This window comes from Schistocerca gregaria, chromosome 3 (assembly GCF_023897955.1).
Source record: "Schistocerca gregaria isolate iqSchGreg1 chromosome 3, iqSchGreg1.2, whole genome shotgun sequence".
Classification (NCBI taxonomy): domain Eukaryota; kingdom Metazoa; phylum Arthropoda; class Insecta; order Orthoptera; family Acrididae; genus Schistocerca; species Schistocerca gregaria.
The window spans coordinates 525,872,425-525,889,652 of NC_064922.1; positions in this window are offsets into that span (position 1 = coordinate 525,872,425).

Here is a 17,228-nt window from a genome sequence, read left to right on the forward strand (position 1 = left end):
CCTGGTTTGTTTAGAATAAAATCATTTTACACCATTGACGAGAGCAGGGACAAGAAAGCTAACAGCTCAGTGTCTTACCTGCAAATACAGGCCAGGCAGATTCGAAGAGGAGAGAAGAGAAACCTGGAGGATGAGGAGTATCAGTATGGAGGATTTTAAAATTGAGGTAAACTTATTACATGTAGAAGTACGAGAAGAATATCTTTGAACCTCATTTACTGTGTTTTACATTTTTTATGTTATTAGATGCCTCTTCTCAACAACTATATGCGACAATGCTATGAAATTTTCAGGAACTATTTGCAACATGTTGCTGTCTCCCTGGAACTAAAAAATATGAGATCCTGCAATTACATTCTGATTTTTAGATGACTGTATGTAGAGAAAAAGTTAATTTTGGATGTGCAAAATTAAGAACTCTGTTAATGATATAATTTGTACCATAAATTAGTAATTGTAGTTCAGTGCTATTATAACCTTTTCAGGACACTACAATAAAATTTTCAGATTAATTGCATGGTTAGAATTTATTAGCTTTTTATAAAAAAGACAATAAAAAATAAAAAATTCAAATTTCAGGCTAAATATTAGACCTAAATATTTTATTATATTTTTCTGTCGAAACACAGCTCTTTTGCTTTACACATGCAAAATTTTTTATTTGTACATTAATAAATGTATAGCTGTAATGATTTTTTAAAATTAATGTTCATATTTTCCTTTACATCCCCCCTTAAATCAACTGCGTTATGTAAACAGTTCTCAAATTTTTCATAAGTGGTGTACTGTACGAAGCACTTGTGTAAACAAATAACAACAATTATAGTTATTATTATTATTGTTGTTGTTGTTAACACCTTTTAAATGTTTGATTGTTATTACTATTAAAACCCTAAGAGTCTGTTGCATGTTAAAAGTGGTGATGACAGCATGTTTGATTTGGCAGATGGGGAAGAGTGAGGGAGGAGGGGGGCCTTGGGTAGGGACTCGCAGACAGTAACAGGAAAAAACGCACTGAAGATCTGCTGAAACGTTTGAGTTCAGCTACTTATGCTATTAGGGTCATTGCAAATTTTGGCGTGCTGCGTCGTCAGACACTGGGTTTCCACGTCGTGTTCGGGTCGGTAGGCTGTGAGGACACTGACCGCTTCTGAGTATGTATGTAATGAGTTTTTAATAAAAGTTAAAGTAAATTATTCAACCGTGTTCAAATGCTGATCACCGGCTCACCCTAAGACCCTCACACCCACCCGCCATCATCCTGACCAGTCAAATACCTTATAAAATGGTGCCAGGAGTGGGATCCTCTGGTAATCCTTTCCTGGGGAGAGAAGAAAAATTACAGTCTTCCAATAAGGTATAGCAGTGATTGGCATTGTTTGCAAAGTTCGTGTTTCGTATCCGTACATGGAAGCAGCACAAGGCAGATACCATCCTCCATCGGAGCACATCTCTGCAGACGATGCAATGGAACGAGACCCAGCACTGAACGTAGGACTGCAGCAGATACTGGCTGAGTGGAACGGGTTCATCAAACTCTCATGAAAATGGTAAGTCATTATGTGGGCAGCAAACATGATTCGTGTGACACCTACATTCCATTCGTACTGAGTGCTTACAACACGAAGGTGCATACCAGCACGCAGCTCAGCCCTTACGAAATCATCTATGGCAGTTGAATGACCTCACCATTTGACTTCGCAGCATCAGCAAGAGGCAGCAGCAATGAACACATCAGGGACCTATCTAGCAAAATGCAGGAAGTATGGAAGCATGTAAAGGCTCAGAACCATCAGTCCTTTTTGCAGCAGGCCGCACAACACAATTGCGGAGCAGTCGTACGTAAGTATTACGTTGGAGATTTAGTCTATTCGAGTAACACCGTGTTGAAGAAGGGTCACGTTAAGAAATTTAAGTTGCATTGGAAAGGGATATATAAGGCCCATGAAATTATCTCCCCACTCACATTAAAAGTCCAATTGCCGTTTCGCTCTATCATAGTGCACGTGAACCATGTAAAGCCATATCTGAGCAATCCAGCGCTGGAACCAGCTGATGAACTGAAAGAATGACCCTGAGGCAGACCCCAGAAGCAGCTGACACATCTGCAGAGCACTCCCAATGGTAACCAGCCAGTGTGCCGTCGATGCTGAGATCCACAGTTTGATGCTGAGGGGCCAGGTCGCCCCCGAACGTGCCCCGGTGCGGCCCTGAGCTCCCTCTCGTCAAGATATGTGTTACGGCCAAGACAACACTAAGTGCGTATACGTCATTTACAGCAGTGTGCAGTGTCTAATTGCGTATGTGCAGAAGTGGAAGTGCGTTATTCTGGTAACAATGAACTGAGTCAGTGTTAACATTGTTCTTATTGCAGAAAACTAACTTCTTGCCTTCATTATGTTCAATTTAAGGATAGTGATTGTTTTCGCTTTGATCACTTGCTTTTATTTTGTCTTTTAGAATCCTTCCGCATCAATCTGGTGTTCTTTTTGAACCACAAACTAGTATGGCAGTAGCTAGTGGTAATTTTAAGATTATTTTGAAGTATAACCTGAGTGAGGTAGAAGAGCAGTTTCAGAACATAAGTGAACTCATTAACCTTATTGAGGCAATTCCAGTCAACCAAACGATATGGGATCCAGCACTTTCATGGTACCATAGTTGGGTTATGGCTGAAAACCAAGTCAAGGTAGCCTTTATCGCGTATAGAAGGGAAATTGATTCCAGAATGAGATTTTCACTCTGCAGCAGAGTGTATGCTGATATGAAACTTCCTGGCAGAGACTCGAACTCAGGACCTTTGCCTTTCACGGGCAAGTGCTGTACCATCTGAACGACTCACGCCCAGTCCTCACAGCTTTACTTCTGCCAGTATCTCGTATCCTACCTTCCATGGCTAAGCCATGTCTCTGCGGTATCCTTTCTTTCAGGAGTGCTAGTTCTGCAAGGTTTGCAGCAGAGCTTCTGTAAAGTTCGGAAGGTAGGAGATGAGATACTGGCAGAAGTAAAGCTGAGAGGACCGGGCGTGAGTCGTGCTTCGGTAGCTCAGATGGTAGAGCACTTGCCAGCGAAAGGCAAAGATCCCGAGTTCGAGTCTCGGTCAGGCACACAGTTTTAATCTGCCAGGAAGTTTCATATCAGCGTACACTCTGCTGAAGAGTGAAAATCTCATTCTGGAAACATCCCCCAGGCTGTGGCTAAGCCATGTCTGTGCGGTATCCTTTCTTTCAGGAGTGCTAGTTCTGCAAGGTTTGCAGGAGAGCTTCTGTAAAGTTTGGAAGGTAGGAGATGAGATACTGGCAAAAGTAAAGCTGTGAGGACCGGGTGTGAGTCGTGCTTTGGTAGCTTAGATGGTAGAGCACTTGCCCGCAAAAGGCAAAGGTCCCGAGTTCGAGTCTCGGTCGGGCACACAGTTTTAATCTGCCAGGAAGTTTCAGGAAATTGATTGCTTTTTAAATATTTTACCCCGCAATAATCTTGTTAGACATAAGCAGGCTTGGTTTGAGTTTGGTGGCAATATACTCAGAACTGTCTTCGGAACATTAACTAACAGGGACTTGGTTGACTTGAATAACAAGTTAGTGCAGCTAGGGGAAGCAGTACATTCCAATGCTAAAGAACTCTCTGAACATTTAGTGATACTACGTGATATGCAGCAGACAGTTACTAACAATACCGTGTTCATTGCTAAGGTTGTTAAGCAGTTCATAGCTCATTTTAGGGATCTATACAATGAGACTACAAGAGTCCAAAGGGAATTACGGAATGAAGTCAATATCTTGAATGCCCATGTAGAATTAAATACTTTGTTGTTTAGGATTACCGATAGTTTGTCAAATGCATGACTAGATGCTTCTGATCTGAGCCAGCCCATTGAAACTAGCTCAGCTAATCATTTGAGCAGTGTTTCGCTGCATCCTAAAGATTTTTTGGCATTTCTAATAGCTATGGAAAGGAAACTAACTAATCCTGCGACTATGATCCTCCGTGTCAATATGCAAAATTTGTATTTCTTTTACCAATTGAATGATGTAGATGCAATCATGATGGACAATGATTGGCTCTAATTGTCACCATTCCCTTAGCAGACTTCAGGCATCACTTTGAAGTTTACCGTGTGTATACCTGTCCAGTATTTTGGGCACCCCTCCATACCTATGTTCAGTACCATCTGCGGGAGTACTTTTTAATTAGTCAGGACTGAAGATATTTCTTAGCTTTATCTCAGAGCACTTTGCACAAATGTGAGCAAACAAAAAAACTTGTTTGTCCTTCGAATATCATATTTTCCGACAGTCTTGTATATAGCTGTGAGAGAGATCTTTTAATGAATGTTCAACCCCGGAACTACTGTCTCAGGAACCTGAAAACACTCACTCAACCCTTGCTACAATGGTTCGCAGAAGGTATCATCTACTCATTCAACTCAACAATTGACCTGACCTTCATGTGTAACAAGTCCTTCTCCCCCTTTACCCAAAAGATACAAGGTAGTGGTTTTGTGGTAGACACAGAAAACTGTGAGCTGTCAAGTTCCTTTTTCCATGTATCCCAAATATCCCAAGGCACCTTGTATGTAGAAGGCAAGTTATCTGTAACTCCCATTTCTACTGTATACCACAATAATACTTACTTATTTGAGTTAATGAATTCATTCAATTTTAATTTAAGTGGGACAGTCGAACTGTACAACAAATTAGTTCAATCCATAAGTACTAGTGGCAACGATATGAATTTGATTCATACTTTTAACAGTATTAACCAGTATCAACAAGCTACTCAGAGTACCATTACTTTAAAGCTTTCCATTGGACTAACTACAAATTTTGCAATAATTTTGTTATGTTTGATCACCTTTGGTTTTTACGTATTAAAGCGGTCAAGGCCCTCTGCACCTGCTGAGCTCAAACACATTACTGCTGGTGACATTGTAGTTGACTTGGCACCTATTGTGAATGAAGCCTAAGGTTATTAGAAGTTATTTGGTAGAGGATTGTTAATGAGCCACCAGGTAGCTCAATTTTAATCGGTAAGGTGGTGTAAAGGAACAGGTGAAGTAGGCAAGTGATCGTTCACCCTCCAGCGCGGTACACATATTTCCGTCACCGCTGATTCCACATTGTCGGGTCGCTGTCTGTGCTAGTCAGCTAGCAATGCAGGATAAAATTGGGTCTTTCTGTCAGTCGGGCAGCTGTTGTCATCAGACACCCTGCTGCGTCGTCAGACACTGGGCTTCCGCGTTGCGTTTGGGTCGGTAGACTGTGAGGACACTGACTACTTCTGAGTATGTATGTAACGAGTTTTTAATAAAAGTTAAAGTAAATTATTTGACCGTGTTCAAATGCTGATCACCAGCTGGCATTAAGACCCTCACGCCCACCCGCCATCATCCTGACCTGTCAAATACCTTATAGTAGACACCTTCTATTAACCTGACACATTCTACATTATTACAAAGTGTCGTATTCATGATCAGTGGAACGTATACTAATCTAATCTAATCTAATGTATTCTAATCTAACAAACTGTGACTAATGTAAAACAAGCAGAATTAATTCTTTTTGCAGGTGACATTATTATTGTAATGAGTCCAAAAGTATACACACAACAGAATAGAGGTAAGCAATGTTCTTAAAAGCAGTAGTGAATGGTTTCTGTGAATGGTCTCTCTCTGTCTGTTTCAAAAAGGCACATCAAGTTTGGTTCTACACATCTAGAGGTACTACACCAATAATAAGTGCAACACATGGCGAGGAAATAATAACTTGCATCAGGGGCACCAATAATATAGTTTGTAGGATGAGAGGTAAACCTGAGGGTTTGGAGTATTTTTAATATTTTGGAAGATGAATGACTCTGGCAAAACCTGCATAATACTGAATTTTAAATCATTTTCTTGAAAGAAAAACAGATGACTACACTATATTTTCCTCTCTGGCAGATTGGAACTTCTGCAACAAGTTGCTTCAGCCAGATTTACATTCAAACAGGACACATTTTGTCTTTTCATTTAATACTGTAATATGGAATAATCTTCTGTGGTAACTCATCTTAAAGAGAGAAAAGTCTACATTGCTTAAAAACAATCTGTAAAAATATGTGGTGCTCAGCTATGATCATCTGTGAGACACTGTTTAAGGAGTTAGGCATTTTGACTACTGCCTCACAGTGTATTTATTCCCTCATGATATTTGTTGTAAGTAATATGCTGTAGTTCAAAAGGAACAATAATTTATGTAATTAGAATATCAGAAGACAAAGTGACATTCATTACTCCACATGAAGGTTGTCTTCAGCACAAGAACGGACGCACAGTGCTGACACCAAAGTTTTTATTTCTTATCCAGTGATATAAAGTGTCTGACGGACAGCAAAATTAAATCTGAAAGCAATATGAAAAAGTTTGTGCTTGACAATTCCCATTCTGTGGAACAATTTCCATTTTTGAGATGAGTAATGTGTGGTGGCTCACAGTTACTAATAGCTGTTTAAAATGTAAACAAAAAGTATAAATGGTCAGCATGTAGTCATATATTCATATGAATGTCTAATGTGATTGTAAAGTAACTCATTCTATGTCATTACAATTAATTGTATAAATAATCCATGGGGCATGAAAGGAGCAGTATTCACTAACCTGTACTACTTCTGTCTATACACTTAGTGATCAAAAGCACCCGGACACCTGGCTGAAAATGACTACAAGTTCGTGGCGCCCTCCATCAGCAATGCTGGAATTCTGTATGGTGTTGGCCTACCATTAGCTTTGATACAGCTTCCACTCTTGCAGGCATATGTTTAATCAGATGCTGGAAGGTTTCATGGGCAATGGCAGCCCATTCTTCATGGAGTGCTGCTCTGAGGACAGATAGCTATGTCGGTCGATGAGGCCTGGCCTGAAGTCGGCATTCCAAAACATGCCAAAGGCGTGCTATATGATTCAGGTCAGGACTCTGTGGAAGCCAGTCCATTACAGGGATTTTACTGTCATATAACCACTCCGCCACAGGCCATGCATTATGAACAGGTGCTCAATCGCATTGAAAGACACAATTGCCATCCCTGAATTACTCTTCAACAGTGGGAAGCAAGAAGGTGGTTAAAACATCAATATAGGCCTGTGATATGATAGTGCCATTAGTGCCATGCAAAACAACAAGGGGTGCATGCTCCCTCCATGAAAAACACAACCACATCATAAACACCCCCCCCCCTCCCCCCGAATTTTGTTTCTTACTGTTGGCACTACACACACAAGCAGTCGATGTTCATTGGGCATTTGTCATGCCCTGCTGTTGGATCGCTATATTGTGTACTGTGATCCGTCACTCCACACAATGTTTTTCCACTGTTCAATTGTCCAATGTTTACACTGCTTACACCAAGCGACGTGTCATTTGCCATTTACCAGTGTGATGTGTGGTTTATGAGTAGCCGCTCAACCATGAAATCCAAGGTTTCTCACCTTCCACCTAACTGTAATAGTAGTTGCAGTGGATCCTGATGCAGTTTGGAATTCCAGTGTGATGGTCTGGATAGATGTCTTTCTATTACACATTACGACCCTCTTCAACTGTCGGCGTTCTCTGTCAGGCAACAGACGAGGTCAACCTGTACACTTATGTGCTGTACGTGCCCCTTCACATTTCCACTTCACTATCACATTGTAAACAGTGGACCTAGGGATGCTTAGGAAAGTGGAAACCTCCCATACAGACTTGTGACACACCTGACCACATTCGAAGTCTGTGAGTTTTGCGGAGCACCCCATTCTGCTCACTCATGATGTCTAATGACTACTGAGGTTACTAATCTGGAGTACCTGGCAGTAGGTGGCAGCACAATGCACCTGATATGAAAAATGTATGTTTTTGGTGGGTGTCTGCATATTTTTGTTCGAGTACTTGATGGCTTTTGATTTCATGACAGTCCAACCTTTCTTAGCATAGGTTCTACAATTGTATCATTTTGTATTCATTTAGAATTGTATGTTCAGTTTCAGTGATGTTGCAGTACTCTTCAGTTCAAATACAATTTGATGTGGCTATCCATGTTTGTCTATCCTGTGGGGGACTCATCATCTCAGCATAACTACTGTAACATACATACATTTGATCCTGTGTACTGTAGTGAAGCCTTGGTCTTCCTCTACAATTCCTGAATGCCTAATAATTTGTCCTATCAACAGATCCCTTTATTAGTTGCTTTCTTGTCATAAATTTTCTTCCTTCCTGATTCAGTACATTCTGATTAGCTATTCAGTCTATCCATCTAATCTTTTACATTATTCGTTAGCACCACATTTAAAAAGCTTCTATTCTGTTCTGATCTGAACAGTTCATTGTCCAAGTTTCTCTTCCATGTAAAGCTACTAATTCATACAATTACTTTCGGGAAAGACTTCTTAAGACTTAAATATATATTCAGTGTTTCCAAATTTCTGCTTTTCAGAAACATTTTTCTTGTCGTTATCAGTATGCATTTTATATCATGTTTACTTTGGCTACCATCACTTATTTTACTTTCAACTAATAAGTCATCTTTTACATTTTTTGTCTCAGCTCCTGTTCTGATTTCTTATAACCTGATATAATTAGTGTTCTTTTTATTAGCTTTGTTGCATTTTTGTTGATATTCCTTATTTTAAGACACTATTCATTCTGTTCAAAGTCCTTCGGCATCTCTGACAGAATTATAATGTCATCAGCAAATCTAAAAGTTTACGTTTCTACTCCCTGAACTTGAATTACCCTTCCCAAATTTCTCCTTGATAGCCTTTACTACTTGCTCATTGTACAGAGTAAACAACATTTTGGAAAAGTTGCAGCCCTGTCTCACTCCCTTCTGAACTGCTGCTTCCCTTTCTCATCTTTTAACCCTTATAACTGCGATCCAGTTTCTGTTCAAGATGTAGATAATATTTCACGTCCTATATTTCACCCCTGCCACTTGGAGTGTATTCCAACCAACATTTTTGAAAGCTTTCTCATAATCATAGATTTGCCTTTCTTTAACCGATGTAGGGGCATATATCACTAGGGGTAAGATAGATACTGCCTACAGGAAAATTAAAGAGACCTTTGGAGAAAAGAGAACCACTTCTATGAATATCAAGAGCTCAGATGAAAACCCAGTTCTAAGCAAAGAGGGGGAAGCAGAAAGGTGGAAGGAATATATAGAAGGTCTACACAAGGGCGATGTACTTGAGGACAATATTATGGAAATGGAAGAAGATGTAGATGAAGATGAAATGGGAGATATGATACTGCGTGAAGAGTTTGACAGAGCACTGAAAGACCTAATTTGAAACAAGACCCCGGGAGTAGACAACATTTTATTAGAACTACTAACATCCTTGGGAGAGCCAGTCCTGACAAAACTCTACCATATGGTGAGCAAGGCATATGAGACTGGCGAAATACCCTCAGACTTCAAGAAGAATATAATAATTCCAATCCCAAAGAAAGCAGGTGTTGACAGATATGAAAATTACCGAACTATCAGTTTAAAATACTAAAATACTGCAAAATACTAATGCGAATTCTTTACAGACGAATGGAAAAACTGGTAGACGCTGACTTTGGGGATGGTCTGTTTGGATTCCGTATAAATATTGGAACACTTGAGGCAATACTGACCCTACGACTTATCTTAGAAGACAGATTAAGAAAAGGCAAACCTACATTTCTATCATTTGCAGACTTAGAGAAAGATTTTGACCATGTTGACTGGAATACTCTCTTCAATATTATGAAGGGGGCAGAGGTAAAATGCAGGGAGCAAAAGACTATTTACAATTTGTACAGAAACCAGAAGGCAGTTATAAGAGTCGAGGAACATGAAAGGGAACCAGTGGTTGGGATGGGAGTGAGAAAGGGTTGTAGCCTATCCCCGATGTTATTCAATCTGTATATTGAGCAAGTAGTAAAGGAAACAAAAGAAAAATTTGGAGTAGGTATTAATATCCATGGAGAACAAATAAAAACTTTAAGGTTCGCTGATGACATTGTAATACTGTCAGAGACAGCAAAGAACCTGGAAGAGCAGTTGGACGGAATGGACAGTGTCTTGAAAGGAGGATATAAGATGAACATCAACAAAAGCAAAACAAGGATAATGGAATGTAGTCGAATTAAATTGGGTGCCGCAGCAGGAATTAGATAAGGAAACGAGACGCTTAAAGTAGAAAAGGAGTTTTGCTATTTGGGGAGGAAAACAAAACTGGTCATGATCGAAGTAGAGAGGATATAAAATGTAAACTGGCAATGGCAAGGAAAGTGTTTCTGAAGAAGGGAAATTAGTTAAAATCAGGTATAGATTTGATTGTCATGAAATCGTTTTTGAAAGTATTTGTATGCAGTGTAGCCATGTATGGAAGTGAAACGGAGGCGATAAATAGTTTAGACAAGAAGAGAATAGAAGCTTTTGAAATGTGGTGCTGCAGAAGAATGCTAAAGATTAGATGGACGGATCACATAACTAATGAGGAGATATTGAATAGAACTGGAGAGAAGAGAAATTTGTGGCACAACTTGACTAGAAGAAGGGATCGGTTGGTAGAGCATATTCTGAGGCATCAGGGGATCGCCAATTTGGTATTGTAGGGCAACTAAACAGATTCAGAAGGATGTACATTGCAGTAGGTACTGGGAGATGAAGAAGCTTGCACAGGATAGAGTAGCACAGAGAGCTGCATCAAACCAGTCTCTGGACTGAAGACCACAACAACAATCTACAATTCATAACCATTATGATCCACAAGGGATCCTGGAAAGATCTTCAGTTTAAATTCTGGTTTCTATAACTGTCACACTATTATGAAATCAGTCTGAAACTTTCTGGTGTCTCCAAGGCTCTTCCATGTGCACAGCCGTCTCTCATGATACATAAATAGTGTGTTAGCAATGATTAAAATGTGCTCTGTTCAAAATTCTACCAGATGACTTGCCTTTGATTCCCTTTTCTAAGTTCATGTATGCCCATTACTTTTTCCTTTTCTTCTTTTTTGTGTTATTGAATTCAGTTCCAGTCTCCCAACGTAATTAAATTGTTGTCTCCTATAAAACAATTTATAGTGACATAAAAGAAATGATTCAATTTATTTATCCACAGAGTTAGTAGGCATATAAACATATACTCTTGTAGTTGGTGTTGTCTTTAACTTGGCTCCAATAATGTGTTTACTATGTTGCTCATAATAGTTCTCTTGTATTTCTATTTTCCTATTCATCATTAGACCTACTCTTACAGTACCCATATTTGATTTTGTGTTGATAACCCTGCACTCACCTGACCAAAAGTACTGTTCTTGCTGATTTCACACTTAACTAATTCCCACCGTATCTAACTTCAATTTACACTGGTTTTACATTCTGTAACATACCTGTTTGATTAAGGGAAGTGACATTCCAAGCTCTGATGTGTAGAATGCCGGTTCTGTATTTCTGGATGACAACATCCTCCTGAGTAATCCCTGCCTGGAGACCACATGGGTGACTATTTTAATTTCATAATATTTTACCGAAGATGATATGATCATTGTTGAATCATCCAATAGAGCTGCACATCCTAGAGATATATAAAGGCTCTCAGCTGTTCACAGTATGAACATAACAAGTCCATATTGTTTATTGTTACAAGGCCAGCACAGTCAGTCATCAATACTGTTGCCATTGCAACTTCTGAAAAAGCTGTCACACCTCTTCAGGAACTATATGTTAGTCTGGCCTCTCCAGATGCCATCTGAAATGGTTACACTTATGGCATGACAATGCGTATCATTGAGGCACGCAAGCCATCTCACCACTGCAAAGTCAATTGTTCATGGCGGGCAGATCTCAGTAATTTTAAAGTGATATTCAGTTATGATTAACACATCAGCTGCTACTTTGTTTTCTTTCATTTTCTTATATTGATATAGTAGTTGATCTATTGTATGTACAATAGCAGTAAATGTGTTACTTTAAAAGAAAAAGAAGGAAAAAAAAGGAAACAAATCTGCTCAAGCTATACTGTTGTCACATTAGTGTAAGGAGCATTCTCATATCAGTGCTGTCAGTAGTCAGGCTATGAACCCAAAGTATTTTAAATTTCTTCAAGCGAATAAATATTATATTAGTGGGGATATGCTGGCCTACCTAAAGAATAATTCTTCATGGAATTTTTAAATTAATTTATGTATTTTAAAATCAATCAACAACATCTAGAGTTGTTGCTCATACACACAGTGAGATAATTTGGATGGACAGAGGAGCACAGTGTGTCAACTGATGATAGCTTGTCTTTGAATTCAGCAGCCTTCAAGAGTTTGAATGTAAGAACAGTTCCAAGTGATTTCTCTGGCAGCACCACCAAAATGTTGACAGTAAAACACACTTATCAACTGGTCTAAAGTAGCAAAAGAAATATGATGTAAGCAATCACAGTTAAGACACATTTGGATGATGTTAAAGAACAAACATGATACTAACACCTTGTTACTTTTGGCAAAACATCTTTATATGGGTCTACAGTAAATTTATTTATATCTTGGATATTTTTCTCACACACTGTAGATGACGGCAATGAAATTGAAGTAGACAGAAGGAATGAATGGTACTTGAGTTTGAGCATAGAACCAGGAAGAAGAAGCAGCTTTGTTTGGGGGATGATTTATTGTCTGCTGCATTTTAGCGCTACACACTGTTATCAAAAACATGCAATTTTGACAGAAATAAAACTATGAAAGTAAAACAAAATTGATCTACAGCTTTATATATTAGAAAGTGAGTGGAAAATAAGGTTGTGCTCCAGATAACAAGGCCTGTCAGAAGTAACACTGAATGCACACTTATGCACACACAGTGCATTCACAACAATGGGCTTAAAAAAAAAAAAAAAAAAAACATGGAGCAGATTAAAACTAAATTGATTGCAGAACATCCATGATTCTTCTGGCTATACAGATATTTTAATCAGTCAGTGACTCAAAACATACATTTTAACAGACCAAAACTTTAATGGTGACATCCCTGTGTGGGCAAATTACAACTGGTTACAGAACCATTCTACTCTTTTTAAGGTTTTGTGAAAGTGTGTTGTGGTGAATTTCTATATAACTTCTTAGAACTTGTACTTAACTTTCATTTTGACTTCAGCAAAGGATTATTTACTAAGTTCATCACTGTTTCTAGGAGAGGAAATATGTGTGAAGTTTGCAATTTTATTTATTCATATACACACTGCATCACTTATTCTTTACGTATAAACAAACAGGATACACAAAGAAGTACTTAGAATTTTCTTCAAAGAGATATCATTGTGATCATCAAAGGCTAACACTTACTATTAATGGCTTTTGAGAGCTCTAGAGCTCATTGGTTGTGGGTTCACTGATGACTGTACATAGACTAATTCTGTAGGCACAAACTTTTCCACGACATTGACAGATATTCGGCTCCCACAAACAAGTTAGACTCATGTTTGTCGATTGGACATGTAGCCTCCTTTTTTTCTTTTCAATTTTTGTGTGTTGCATTACAGAGAATATGTTTATACCTTTTATTCTGTGCTCTATATGTATGTTGTTCATCTGTAAAATAAGCATAAATGATTTATGTAGGGTGACGAGAGTTTGACATATGGGTTATATGGTAACCACATAAGTTGATGTTTGATTTTGTTATCTTCTGTGTATTTGCTTCTTCAAAGACACCGATGTTGGCAAACTGGTCTTGCCCATTTACATTAACAATTTGAAAAATTGCATAAAAGTCATATACAATGAGTTGTTTTGTTCTCTACACTTTTTTGCATTTGCCTGGTGCTGAAGATCATGCCAATGGTTCCTTCATTGGGTCTGGAAACATTATGATTTCAGGTAAAGATTTTTCAGCTACGTGTATTGAGCAGTTGGTATCTCTGAAGATAGTGCTGGTCTGGCCTCTGAGGCAGTTTAGAAAATATCTCTTTATCTACATGCAGGTCCCTAGTCGCTATTCAAAAGTTCAGAGGGGGACACTCACAGGATAATGTTCCATCACAGCTCTTATCCTGGATGAACTTTTAACTGCATTTCCACTGCTCTGCATTTCTACATTCACCTATGCATTTTCTACATCCTCTGTTACCAATATTGTCAGTTCTACTTAAGTCATTTCCTGTGACAGTGTCATAGCTTGTGACCTGTTTACCTATATTACTCACAAATCTCTTCTTTTGGATCATTGATTCTGATGATGATTGTCAAGGGACTAATAAGCACATTGCTGATTTCCTCAGGAATCCCATTTCAAAAGTTGGTGGAAGATTTCCTTCCAGTGACTGGTAATGAAATGGCTACCTTTCAGGAGCACGGTGCCATCTATAGATCTCAATGGAACCGAGGCTTGTGCAGCTGGACATACATTGTCTTAGCAGCACTGAAGTGGTGTTGGTTTCAGCTGATGTTGCATTTCTTGGGATTTGGACTTCTATCACTGAGTTTGTCCACATACTTCAGCTCTGATTTCCAGATAATGCAGTTTCTTGGAAGCACAACTAAAGTAGTTTTGTCAGGCTGTAAAGGCTTCCCACCTACTGTTTAAGAGACCAAAAGTTATTAATAATGTTCAGTAAACCAATCACAGTGATTTTTCTTGGTATGTCTTTGGAAGAATTTTCTGCTGAAGTAGGAGAAAGCTGCAGAATGTTTGAAGAGAATGTATTCCATAGATCTAGAACTTTCTTCACATCTTCCAACCAGTTATTGAAATATTTTATCATTAGTACAAAATGGTAGTGAGCTTATATTAAAGCTAGGTTTTATGAAGCATTGGATGGGTGCCTTTGAGGGCAGTTTTTAATTTCTGCAACAGGTGTGTTTGTCACAAAAATATAAATTTAACATAATAATAAAATAACATTTTTCTGTGGCAGAAACATTCATTTATTTTAACAGTACAGTTCATATACATTTTTACAAGAACACAGTTGATCTAATTTAATCTTTTTATATTCCAGTAGATTTAAAAATAAAGTTGCTTGTGATTGTCTACTTAAGTGTGTCACAAAAGAAAAATAAAATTAGTCACAAACAGTCTCATCATGAGATGTGACAGACATTATGTGAAATTTCTCTGATATAGACACTATAAATACTGTATAAATTTGTACATTTGTTCCAATAAATAAGTAGCAATTTTATTTTTTATTTTACAGTTGCAATTCATTTGTGAGCCAATAATCTGATAAAAGTTTCAGGTCTTGAAACTTAAGACTTCCTTTGTAGTATGTCGTATTGCTGCTGTGTCATCACTTTTATTATCTTTTATTAATAAATGTGATAGGCCAAATTTCACACATACTTGAATGTGTGACTGATCATAAAATACTGCAAGGTATACTGCATAAGAACCTTTTTTGAAATTTGTATTGGATACTTAATATGTTTATTTATTCCTGCATTTCATACTGGGTAAGCAGTTATATAACTGAAATATTAGTCTTTACTGCCACATGATACATTTTTTCAGATTGGAAGTAAAGAAGCTTCTCTTTAATGTTACACAATTTAATGGCACATTAGTACAATGATAGACAGTGTGCAAATGCTTAGTTGTTAGTAACATTTACCAATTTCATTGACAAATATGTTGTGGAGACTGTCTTCAAGCATTTTGATGAGAGCAGCTGTACAAGTTGGGTGTAGCTGGTTCCTGATTTTAGCTATTGAGAAATTAATCAACTGTACATTCTTATGTTAACAAAATGGAAAAATATGCACATTGTAAGCAGAATATTGTGAGGACTGGAATTACTTTACAAAGAGAGGTAATCTGTTAGTACATAAATGTTTTTGTTTTCTTTCTAGATGATGACTGTAAAAACCAACAACTTACATTTGACATGATATTACAAAATATTTATGGCAAAGAGTTCTATTTCCACTTTGTGTATAGGCAGTTCAATTGCACATGAGAACTCATTAGGTCAAGTACTGTAACTCCTATCAAAAACATTCATACTATATTTCATGTTGTGGATCATGATATCCTGTGTGCACAAATTGTGAATATGAGTAGACTATGTGATCACAGTTTTATGGTACATTCACAGTTAAATAAACGAGAGGTGACTGAACTGGCTTGCCAAGATTATTTGGGAAAAAGACAAATAAATGACATAACAAATCCCCAGAAGCAGAGTGATAAATTAAATAAAAATTGGGAATATGGTTGCAGTATTCAGTTATAAGATGGAACTGTGAGGTTGGGAGTGTATCACAGTGATCACAGAAACAACTGTGTTTAACTTAGGAGTTTACTATTTCTCTGTTTCAGGACTGAAGTTAACGCTACTTTCCACACCAGTGAGGTCATTAATATAAGGTAACAGGATGACTGAAAGTCTGAACTGTGGTGCTACATAACTGAAGGAACAGATAGTTGCCTAACAAAGAGAAGAACCAAGTTGGAGGGTTGCAGTTGGTAATCACAATACCAATACTGAAAAATACCCAGTGATAAGAAAGAAAAAAAGGAAAGAGCCCAGGATAAGCTTGAAATGAAGAAAATGAAAAGGAGGTGGGAGATCTTATAAAATGATGATACAGATTAGCAGATTTTGAATAATGATATCATATGCAGTCAATAAAAATGTTTGAGTGCAGGAATAAAGACAACATTTTCAGATAATTTGTTCTACCATGATATGTAACAGAGTCTACTGTCCATTCTGTTATTCTTTTGGCATAACCACTATATTCTTCCTCTACTGGCTGTCTGTCAAAATTGCAACTTAACATAAATAAGTCGTTACTTTACAAAGGTCATCTAAGTTACAGTACACGTGCTGTTAGCAAGTGTATTCCACAATTTTGTGTCCATGGTAAACTTTTATCAGATGTTTGCTCATTATACACATACACATTTCAATCTGCATTCATAAGCGTAGAGTTTTTTATCGCAACAGCATGTTATGAAAATCTTTATATTAAAAATCTGCTTACAATACTATCAATATATATATAATATATTTATGCATCTTTTTGAATTCCACTTATAACTCATCTAGAATATATTTTGTAGAGTTTTGTCTCTGTTATTTGACAGTCAGATCACACATCACCTCATTTAAATAGAAGGGTATCACAGTTAATAATTCTGTAATCTATCTGATGTGTGAGATCATTACTTAACCACTTTTTTGCTCTTGTGTAAAGTTTAATTGTTAATAAACAATTTTTGTAGCTTAATGGCAAAAAAATTCTT